The sequence below is a fragment of the Macrotis lagotis genome, chromosome 7, assembly GCF_037893015.1.
Source record: "Macrotis lagotis isolate mMagLag1 chromosome 7, bilby.v1.9.chrom.fasta, whole genome shotgun sequence".
NCBI classification, from domain to species: Eukaryota; Metazoa; Chordata; class Mammalia; order Peramelemorphia; family Peramelidae; genus Macrotis; species Macrotis lagotis.
In genome coordinates, this window is record NC_133664.1 from 212,425,847 (window position 1) to 212,437,978 (window position 12,132).

Sequence of the window (12,132 nt, forward strand, 5' to 3'; positions counted from 1 at the left end):
TTTGCTAAGACTGCAGGGATCTAGTGCTTTGCATGGTGCTCTGTTGATACTGCTGGCAGCTCCCCTGGTACCGTGGTGCACGCACATGGGGTGAATTAGTGCTAGTGTCTTCCTTTTCACCTGGTGTCACACTGAGAAACATGGACTCTCACTGGTTTGTAAAGGCAGAGACTGTTATTTGATTATTATGTTATAATGCCAGCCCTGGACCATGCTCCCCTTTTACCGAGTGACACAGACCTTCCTGCCAACCTTCCAAGTTGTCTTAGGCTAGAAAATTGTTTCATTCCATGTTTTTGTTGGTTCTACCATTCCTGATTATGTTTATTATATAGTTCTTGGGGGTGAATATGGGAGAATTGGGGAGATTTCCTGCTTACTTAGCTATCTTGGTTCCCAGTAAGCCATAGCAAGTTCTTAATGTTTATTGACTTACTGATCTAATGGAACTTGAAATGACCATGCTGAAGTTCCAACAAAGCTGAAGGTCATAAAAGACAATCTACTACAATTACCTTAAAGGTTCTTGAGAACACACACTCATATGGTCTCTCCTTGCTTATTAGTTATAGGCAATTTGCTGTTTAAACTCATAGGAGAATATATATATATATTTATATACTATAAGTAACTACCATTTCTAGAGGCATCTCCAAAAGCACCACCAATGCATGAAAATTACACCTGCCAGGCACAGGCCATTCCCCATTTTTCCATTTTACTCCAGTTATTCTAGGCTAGGAATGACTCAGGTCAGTTCCCTGGTAAGTTAGGTTCAATATTGAAATAAAAAGGATCATACAACAGTTTTTAAAAATTCTCCATAGCAAGAAAAGAACATTCAATAATAGGCACTGAGATTGATTCAATTGAGTCAGGCTTTCTTACCTTGAATATCCAGTCTTTGAAAGTTCCTGGGAGTTGATCTTTACTCAGACAAGCTGAAAGTGATACTAATACCCTTTTAGTCATCTAAGCTAACCAAGATTCAAAGATAGTCTCAATATCTTTTATGGGACAGTTATACTAGGCTCCAGTGCCTGGGCTTCTGTGAAAGAAGATAAATTAAATAATCAGTTTGGAAAATCTTTTTAAAATTTACCTAGGGGTAGAGCCAAGATGGCTGAAAGAAAACAGCCTTTCTTAGGTGCTCTCTCCAAAATATTTCAAAATCCTTAAAATTATAACTCTAACTAAATTTTGGAGAGAAAGAACCCACAGAAAGATCCAGTAAGGCAATTCTCCAGCCCAATGTAACCTGGAAAATAGTGGGAAAACTGTGTTCCACAGGGTTAGAGGGGTGGCACTGCTTCAGTCTCCCGGGAACAGCCCCAGGGCACCTGGGAGTGCCGGCTCCCATCAGCAGAAGCAGTTTCCTGACCTTCACCCCAGGAAGCACCAAGCACAACTTTGAAAATCAGCAGGGAGCCTTCTGTCAGAGTGAGCACGAAGCCCAGGCCCTCAGCCCAGCCACTGGCACACAGCACAGACCAGATCCCAGGAAGCAGGCTCGTGGAGCTGCCCAGCAGGAGCCTCCACGCAGCTGCACCCTGAGTGCTCAGCCCACACAAGGGAAGGGAGTGGAGGGAGACGGACCCTGGTTGCAGTCTAGGTCCCCCATAGAGCAGGGAAACAACCCCGGGGTAGAGGGGTGCTGGTTAGTCATAGACCCGGACAGCATTCAGAGCCTCACATACTGAGGTCCTTGTAGGGGAGTATCCCAGTAATAGTCAAAAGCTCAGGAAACACCCCCCAAAACCAGGCATAGGCTGGGGAAATGAGTAAACAGGAAAAAAAAGGAATCTGACCATAGGCAATTACTTTGGTCCTATGGAGGACCAAAATACTCAATCTGAAGATGAGAAAATCCAAGTTTCTACATCTAAAGACTCCAAGAAATATAGAGCTCAAACAACAGAGCTCAAAAAAGATTTTGAAAATCAAAAAAGGGGAGTAGAAGAAAAATCAGGAAAAGAAATGAGAGAGAGGGGTAGGAAAAACATGAAAATGAAGTCAGCAGCTTAGTCAAGGAGATTCAAAAAAAATGCTGAAGAAAATAACATGTTAAAAACCAGCTTAGGCCAGATGCATAAAACAGTTCAAAAATTATTGAGGAGAAAAATGCTTTAAAAAAGCAGAATGGGGGGGGGGGGGGCTTGAGTCAAGATGGTAGTGTGAAGGCAGCATTTCCTGGGAATTCTTACCCCAAGGAACTCCAAAAGCCTTCAATTTATGACTCAAGACAAAATGTAGAGGGGTAGAACCCACAGAAAGACTGAGTGATACATCTTCCCAGTGCAAGATAACTTAGAAGTTCCACAGGAAAGGTGTGTTTCACCAGGATGAGCTTGAAAAAGTCCTGGTCACACCACAGCCTGGGAACAGCTTGAAGGGTCAGGGAGCGAATTCTGCTACACCAGAATGAGTGTGGAGTGAGGAGCACCAGCCACAGAATCTGCAGCAAGAATCAAGAATCAGGGGAAAACAGCCTGTACCTCCAGAACACAGGCCACAGACGGTAAGGGGGTCAGGGGAGAAGGCAGAAATTTCTTTGCTCTCCCTGGGGGCAGGAATGCTGTTTGCCCTCACTCAGATCCTGGTTGCAGTTTGGGCTTCCATACTAAGAGAGCCAAGCAGGGCTCCTCCTTACAGCTCCAGGGCAAAGGAGAGTGCTGTGGTCATCTTCAAAGCACAGACAAGAGAGCATAAGACTTTAGAGGAATAAAGGTACCAGTGGGGTGTCTCAAAAAAAAATTCTCAAAGCCTTGGAATGTGCTGTAAATTAGTCTTGGGCTGAGGAAATGAGTAAACAACAGAAAAAGAAGAATCTGACCATGGAGAATTACTTTAGTCCCATGGAAGATCAAAACACATACTTCAGATGATGACAAAATCAAAGCTTCCATATCCAAAACCTCCAAGAGAAATAGAAAATGGGCTCAGACTTTGGATGAGTTCAAAAAAGACATTGAAAAGCAAATAAGGGAGGTGGAGGAGAAATTGGGAGGAGAAATGAAGGTAATGAAGAAAAATCATGAAAACCAAATCAATAGCTTGATGAAAGAAATACAAAAAAATACTGAAGAAAATAATATGTTAAAAACCAGTTTAGGCGGAGGGTGGATGGCCCTGAGAGCAGGGGCTGTGGAGGTGAACTGGGACCGAGCCACGGTCGCTGCAGCACTGACAAGAAGGTGTTATGTTAAAATTCCTGTGGAAACAAAATATAATTTCATAAGGAGATAATGGATGGAGAAGAGAAAACATACGGTGGGTGTGAAGGCCCAGATGCTATGTATGTGAAATTGATATCTTCTGATGGTCATGAATTTATTGTAAAAAGGGAATATGCTTTAACATCAGGAACAATAAAAGTCATGTTAAGTGGTCCAGGTTAATCTGCTGAAAATGAAACCAATGAGGTTAATTTTAGAGAAATTCTATCATATGTGCTATCAAAAGTATGCATGTATTTTACCTACAAGGTTCGCTACACTAACAGCTCTACAGAGATTCCTGAATTCCCAATTGTACCTGAAATTGCACTGGAATTGCTGATGGCTGCGAACTTCCTAAATTGTTAAATAAAATAAATTATAATAAACTGTTAAATTTTTCAGTATTTAATACCTGTAGTTCAGTTAGTAACTTTTTTCATATAGCATGTTGTGTGGTGGGGAGGTGGTTGTTGCGAACTGTAAAGTTCATTGCAAAGCAGATACTTTCAGGCCTTTCTTTTGCATAGAAATCAGTTGAAATTTGTTTTGCAACTTAAATAAAATAAGGATATTTCCACTAAATGAGAAATAAAAAAAATATGCCAATTAGTAGATAGCTATGCCTTATGCTTTAATGTGGTTTTAAATATTAGAACAGTGATTATAATGAGTACTGAAATTTAGGTAAATACTACAGGTTTATACTGGCTAAGTATTTTTAGGGCTTTGGTTTTTATTTTTGGACAGGGAGGGTTAACTTGAACCTACCATATCATAGCAGTCTAGCTTTATTAGTTATGCAACTATTTTGCATTGTCAACTTCTGTTTATAAATATGGCTTGACCAAAACATTAATTTTCTAATAACTCTTGAATATATAAGAATTGATCTTATGTGTCTTTTGATAAATTTCAGTTGTGTTAGCATATCAAAATGTATCTGCATATCTGTTTTTGTCATACTACGTAAGTGGTATTTTTCTTTTAAAATAATTATGGAAGATTATTAGGTATAGCTTTTCCAGTAGTGAATTTCTAAGAACTTTAGCCAAGTTGTCAATAAATAATCACAGTCCTAGATAGCTACGGCTCTGAAAACTTAGGGATAGTCATACAATATCCTTTTTGAACAATCCAAAGTACTATATTTAATCATCTAGCTGAGAAATCTTCCTTTGCAATTTACTTTTCACTTATTACATTATAAAAGCATTACTTAATTGTATTAAAATAAGATCATGGCAAATTTTATCTATCCACCCCCACTTACAACTAGAATTGAACAAAAAAAAAATCAATCAAAATAATCTTTATGGGATTTAATATGTGGAATTCATGGTGAGAGCCTGGCATAAAGTGCCTTAATGGTTTGTGGGTTCAGGTTTATCGATGATTGAATCATGTCTTTGTATGTAGTGTATAAAAGAGTTTTGCTGATATTAAGGAACAAAACCTATACATAATGGAAAATACCCTTTGATGACTTCACCAGTATAATAAGGCTTTTACTTAATAAAAATAAATATTTGACCTTTAGGATTAAAAAGGACAAATAAAGACTTCAGTCAAGGTATCTCTTTCCTAGGTATAGAGTCAAGAACATGAAGACTGAGTTTCAGCTTCCTATTTTTCAAATAGCAGAGAATTAATTATACAATGTAAATTTAAATACTGGTGACTCGATTCTTTAGTTCACAAATTGGCAAGAAAAAAATTATCATTCTAATTAATCATTTTGCTTGATTGAAAAAGTTATTGGATCTTTTAGTAATGCAGTAAAAAAAACTGGTTTATATACACAATACTTAAGTATTTACTAAGTGTTTGCTTACCAAGTGCAGGGATTTTTAATGCTAGATGGTGACAAAAGTACCAGTTATGTACAGATATGATCTTATAGGTCAAGATGGTAGCAGAAACTACATTTATAATGAGCTCTGTCCTAGTAGGTTATCTTTTTAACTCATGGCTACATTTGATCACATCATAAAATACTAAAATTGATGTCCACAGTTTAGTATGGCTAGAATTCAGAGGAGAGGTTATGTATTTCAGAATTGGTACTGCATGATAAGTGAGATAATACTTACTAAATAATATGAGCTATTTTGTATTACATATATAGTCTTGACCCTATTTTAAAAAAAACCACTAAATTCCCAATTCATGGTTTTTATTCTTACATTAGGCAATTTCAGTCATCATATTCTTGTATACCCAGAATGATTAGATATTACTTATCTGGTTTAATTTAAGATAGTTTAATAGTTTATGTCATATTTAAATCTATAATTTCTTATGAATTTGGTATTAGCTTATTTTTGAAATTTCATTTAAGATCCTACTCTAGTCTTTTCCTGCCTTGTTGCATTTGCAGCACATAAGATTCTATTATAAATAAAATCCTTACAGCCACATCTACTTGTTTCATGTTCCCAGAATAACTAAATTATCTTAAGTTTTAATTTGTGAGTTTGGATGTGTTCTCTTGTGCAAAAAAACAGTGAATGAGTGGGCAGAATCTCAATACCAATACTGTTGAAAAGTAGAATTTATAAGCATTTAAGTTCAGTTCAAAAGACAGCTTAGTGGATAGAGAGCTGATGAACCTAGGAAGACTTGTGTTTAAGACTCGCTTTGCTTATGTGATATGTGTGACCTGGGACAGGTTTACTCTAAGACTAAGATGCAGAGAAAGTGCCAACCTTCACTGATAGAGGGGAATTTCCTTACCTGGATGTTCTCTTCCCACAAAATCAGGTCCAGTCCTTATTGCTTATCCCTTGAACAGCTCTCGATAGTGGATAAACTGATTTTCCTTAAGAGTGTATGCATTTGTACTGTTATGTTTTAATTTTATGATCCTATCAAAACAGTCATTACATTTTTTTAATTGGTGTACTGATTTCAGAAATTTCTATCTAGAAAGCTGTAGGAAATGCTAGAAACCATACAATCTAAGTTAACAGGCACAGATTGTTTCATTTATACCTATACACTGTGATGCTGTTGTCCATATCCAATTTTGAAGTTGGAATTGAAAATTATAATGCTTGATGATATTTAGAGGGCAGTTGATCATGTATAAATATAGTTTATTTTTAGACCACACAACTTTGTAACTTGTTATGACTAAACCGATTTATAGAGAACATAATGGTTTGTTAATTTGAACAAATAAAGATTTGGATCATTTGAGAGGTCAAATGATATGATGAAAAGAGCACTGAAATTTAAGTCAATTGTTTCTTGACTTGGTAGTGATTTCTGGTGATGTATCAAGGTTACCATGCCCCATGTAATTTTACATTCTCAATGTGGTAATGCCCCCTTCCCCATAACCTATGCTCCTCATACCTTTATTTCTTCAGTAAACAAGCCATTAGGTTCAATATGTGTATATGTCATGCTCTATGTATGTAAATCCAAATTTGTAGTAGTGTAATTCTTTTTATTTTGAACACTTGAAAGTGGCATAGAGTAGACCTTATTAGTGAAGTTTCATATAATATACCTTTGTTGCAGCATCTTCATAATTAAACATTAAGTTTAGTCCTTGCTAGATATATTAAAGTGTAAAGTCCTTAGAATGATTTTGCTTATTGTGTTCCAGTTTCAACTCCATGTGTAACAGTTAACTTCATCCTGTTATCATTAGTCACTGCACTGTAAAGGAATACCATTTGCATGCTCTGTCACACCATTATTTTTTTATGTCTGCTCAGTTTTAAACTAATTTTTTTCTTTTCAATTTAGCAGATAAATTGCTTTTGCAACAAACTGGACATCTTCATTTCCTCTCCCGCCTTGTGTGTGCCTCTAATTGAAAGCAAAAAGATAAGTGTACACTTTTAGAACCTAAATCCTGACTTTGACCTCCTACTGCCTACTTCTCCCTTCCCTTAACCACCCCTCTTCTTAATTGGGAAATATTAAAATGTGCTTAGAAATAGAACCATACAAGTTATACTACTATAACCATAATGTTTATAAGGATTTTCTTTGGTCAGGACAAATAAACCCACAAGTACCTCTGAATTAGTTTTTTTTTTCCCCTCCTTAAAAGCTTCCTATTTGATGACAACCCATACTAATCTGTGAACTTGTGTTACACTTGACTTGAACACTTTGTATTCTGGGGACCTCTCTATGACAGGGTGTTAATTCTAAATTATGATTTTTAATTATTTAAAGAAACTTGTATGGATGATCTGGTTAAGATAGCTAAGAGAAAATTCTAGTGCAGGTAACTTTTTATTCAATAAAGATCTTTTAAAACCTTAAAAAATCAGTTTAGGTCTAATGGAAAAAAGCAAAACAAAAGGCAAAAGAGGAGAAGAATGCCTTAAAAAGCAGAATTGGTCAACTGGAAAAGGAGATAAAAAAGCTCTCTGAAGAAAATAACTCCTTCAAATGCAGAACGGAACTAAAGGAAGTTGATGACTTTGCAAAAAATCAGGAAGAAATAAAACTCTTCCCCAAAAAGCCAAAAATTAGAAGAAAATGTGAAATATCTCAATGGAAAAACAACTGACCTCAAAAACAAATCCAGAAGAAGTAATTTAAAAATTATTGGGCCACCTGAAAGTCAGGACCAGGAAAAGAGCCTAGATTTCATTTTTCTTTTTTTGAATTGTAAAGATTTTATTTATTTTGAGTTTTACAATTTTTCCCCTAATCTTGCTTCCCTCCCCCCACCCCCCACAGAAGGCAATTTGTCGGTCTTTACATTGTATCCATGGTATACACTGATCCAAATTGAATGTGATGAGAGAGAAATCATATCCCTAAGGAAGAAACATAAAGTATAAGAGATAGCAAGATCAGACAAAAGATATCCGTTTTTTTTTTCTAAATTAAAGGTAATAGTCCTTGATCTTTGTGAAACTCCACAGTTCTTTCTCTGGATACAGATGGTATTCTCCATTGCAGACAGCCCCAAATTGTCCCTGATTGTGGCACTGATGGAATGAATAAATCCATCAAGGTTGATCATCGCCCCCATGTTGCTCTTAGGGTGTCCAATGTTTTTCTGGTTCTGCTCATCTCACTCAGCATCAGTTCATGCAAATCCCTCCAGGCTTCCCTGAATTTCCATCCCTCCTGGTTTCTAATAGAACAATAATGTTCCATGACACACATATGCCACAGTTTGCTAAGCCATTCCCGAAAGGACATTTACTTGATTCCCAATTCTTTGCCACCACAAACAGGGCTGCTATGAATATTTTTGTACAAGTGTTGTTTTTACCCTTTTTCATCATCTCTTCAGGGTATAGACCCAATAATGGTATTGCTGGATCAAAGGGTATGCACACTTTTGTTGCCCTTTGGGTGTAGTTCCAAATTGCTCTCCAGAAAGGTTGGATGAGTTCACAGCTCCACCAACAATGTAATAGTGTCCCAGATTTCCCACAAAGATTCCAACAATGGTCATTGACCTTTCTGGTCATATTGGCCAGTATGAGAGGTGTGAGGTGGTACCTCAGAGAAACTTTAATTTGCATTTCTCTAATAAGTAATGATTTAGAACAATTTTTCATATGACTATGCGTTGCTTTGATCTCCTCATCTGTAAATTGCCTTTGCATATCCTTTGACCATTTTAGACTTCATTTTTCAAGAAATAATACAGCAGAATTGCCCTGAGATCCTAGAAGCAGAGGATAAAAATAGAAATTGAAAGAATTCACCAGTCACCTCCTGAGATCCCAAAAGAAAAAAGCTTCCAGAAATATTATAGCCAAATTCCAAAACTCCCAAATCAAAGAGAAAATTCTAAAAGCTGCCAGAAATGAACAATTTAATTACAGAGGCTCCATGGTCAGGATTACACAAGGATCTGGCAGCATCTACATTAATGGCTCATAGGGATTGGAATACACTATTCTGGAAGGCAAAAGATCTTGGTTTAAAACTGAGAATCAACTGCCCAACAAAACTGAACATCCTCTTTCAGAGGAAAAGATGGACTTTCAAACTTTCCTAGTGAAACAACCAGAGCTGAACAGAAAGTTTGATCTCCAAGTACAGGACTCTGGTGAACCATGGAGGGGGTGGATGAGGAGTAATTATGAGGAATTTAGTGAAATTGAACTATTTGTATTCCTGCATGGGAAGAAGACATTGATAACTCATGTGAACTTTTTCATTTATAAGAGCTGTTAGAAGGAGCATATATAGATAGACAGGACCTAGTTAAGGAGTGGAATATAACGGTATAATATAGTAAAAAGATGGAGTCAATGGGTGATAAAAGAAAGTACTGGGAGGAAGGGAAAGGAGATAAAGAAGAAGCTAAGAAATTTCACATAAGAGTCAAGAAAAAGCTTTTTCAATGGAGTGGAACAGTGGAAAGCAAGGGGGAATGAGTGAGCCTTCATTCTCATCAGAAATGGCTCAGAAAGTGGTGGCTAGGTGGTGCAGTGAATAGAGTACTGGCCCTGGAGTCAGGAGTACCTGAGTTCAAATCTGGCCTCAGACACTTAATAATTGCATAGCTGTGTAGCCTTGGGCAAGCAACTTAACCCCACTGCCTTGCAAAAAAAAAAAAAAGAGGAAGAAGAAATGGCTCAGAAACCATATATAACACATTTTCTTTTTTACTTTTTTGTAAGATGCTGGGATTGGGTGGTCTATCTGGGCCATGGACTCGACTGGTTGCTAGGTTACTGGAATGGGATGTAGGCTTGGGGCCTCTTGCTCTGTCTGCTGTACCACTCAGCTCTCCCACAGAACATTTTTGAAGAGGGACTGAATGAAAGGAGAGAGAAAATAGATGGTAGTGGGGAGGAATGGATGGAGGGAATTACAATCGGCAACAGCAATTGTGAAAAAAATATGGATGTAACTACTATGATGGACTTATGATACAGAAAGTGATTTACCAGAGACAGAGCTGATGGTATCAGAACACAGACTGAAACACATTTTTTTCTCTTTCTTTTACTTAATTTCTCATGAGGTTTTATATTTTTGTGGGGAAGGGTATTATGTTTACTCTTTAACAAGAATATTTTAGTAATGTGTAAATAAATTAATGAAAATTTTTTTTAAAATTTAAAAATATCTTTTATGGCTAAAATTAGTATTCTCAAGTGGAAGTTTCAGTATCTGACATAGATCACCAGTTTGTGAGGGTCAATAAAACTAGAGAGCCCTTAGAAAGTGGGATTTTAAATGTATCATTTCCATTTAGCAATAGAAGTTTCCTAAATTTTCCTCATCTTGTTATAGAAGTTCCCTGTGCCTTCTTCATCTTGGACATCAACCAACCATCACAAATTGGTCAAAAATGAGGGCAATAAGAACCCTGTATCATCTGTTCAGTTAGCAATGATATTTGGAAACACTGTTTTCCAGAGCCAAGGCCCAGGAAGCAGGGTTATCTTGGCTTGTGCTCTGGATAATCTAAGCCCCTCTGACAAGCACTGACTAGGTATTCACTGAGGTATTCCATGATTTTTCACATTGATCAATAATTTCATTTTCTGTCCCCTACTGAATGATCACAAGGCGTGACAACCATTAAGACTTGAGACTTAGGAGTTTTCACACTGGACCCAAGTCCAAGAAATGTCAATTAAGGGAACTGCTTACCCAAGACCTAAGAATGATTGTGTTGTAGTCCAGTCCCTTTGATCTACATAAGCCCTTCCTTTGGCTCTACATGTTAAGCCCTTCTTGGGGCAGGGAGGAGTGTTGGGGGGGACCTTCCACTTAGAAGCATTTCTTCACTCTGAAATTAAATTTGTTTGATTTCTGACACACCTGTCTCTGGTCTGCTTTGTTTTGGCTCTGGTCATTTACAGGTTAAAGTCTGGTTCCAGTCTGGTTGACAGCAAAAATGGTCCAGTAATAAGTGAATAGCTGTTTTTAAAGATGGTATAGGGCCTGGTCATATTGAGGGAAGTTGCCAAAGGATCCACTCAGTCTGGTTCCTATGGACAGAAATTTCCATACCCATGGCCTCTTCAAAGATCCAAGATAAAGGAGTATACAATACAAGAGTCTTTAGCTCAAAACAGGATTGTAGTCTGTTCTGGGGTCTACTTGGAAAAGGCATATTTTTAAGTGACTCAGTCTCCCACATCTGGATACTTAGGTGGAGAATGGACTTTCAAGAGTCCAGCCAGCAACCTAGGGCAGCTAGGTGGTGCAGTGGATAGAGCACCGGCCCTGGAGTCAGGAGGACCTGGGTTCAAATCCAGCCTCAGACACTTAATAATCACCTAGCTGTGCGGCCTTGGGCAAGCCGCTGAACCCCTCACTGCTTTGCAAAAACCTTAAAAAAAAAAAAGTCCAGCATCCTTTTAGAGGATAGAAAAGTGAACATTAGTAGTTTGTGACAGACTAAAGCTGAAATCCTTTGAGCTTTTCTCATGCACTGTATGCCTCAAAGTTTGCCTGGATTTTCTTTAAGTTTATTTCCTATCTTCTCTCATATTGGCATCGTCCAGCTTCATCCAGCTCAGTCACTATTTTCTCATTAGCAAAGTGTCCTTAGGAAAGGAAAAAACTCTTTTGCGTCTGTCTCCCCCACCACAATGTGAACCTCTAGGAGTTCGTTCTCACTCCATCCGCGGTTTCTCTGAAGATGGCTTGTTTTTCATCACAAGTCCTCTGGACATGTGTGGGACGCGTTTCCCAGCACTTACAGAAAGTCTCCCTTTACCCAAATCTGTCCATTCCCCGTTTATAGCTTAGAGTAGGTGCTAAATAGATGCAGTTTTAAGTCCCTTTTGCATTTCACGTAAACCTCTCGGAGAACCCCCCATTTGTTAACGCCCTTCGCTTTTCGGCGCTTTGGGGGAATGGCCAAAGCCAAGGAAGCTTCCCGGGGCCGCCGGGAGGAGGAGACTCGGGTCCCGATCCCACCATGCCGTGCGAGGCTTTCCGGTTCCGCTCGCTCGAC

General features: G+C 38.0%; 1 pseudogene; it reads left to right on the top strand.

Annotated features, from left to right (window-relative positions):
• The first annotated feature begins 3,163 nt into the window (after positions 1 to 3,163).
• On the top strand, positions 3,164 to 3,584 carry LOC141493986 (elongin-C pseudogene; annotated as a pseudogene).
• The last annotated feature ends 8,548 nt before the right edge of the window (positions 3,585 to 12,132 follow it).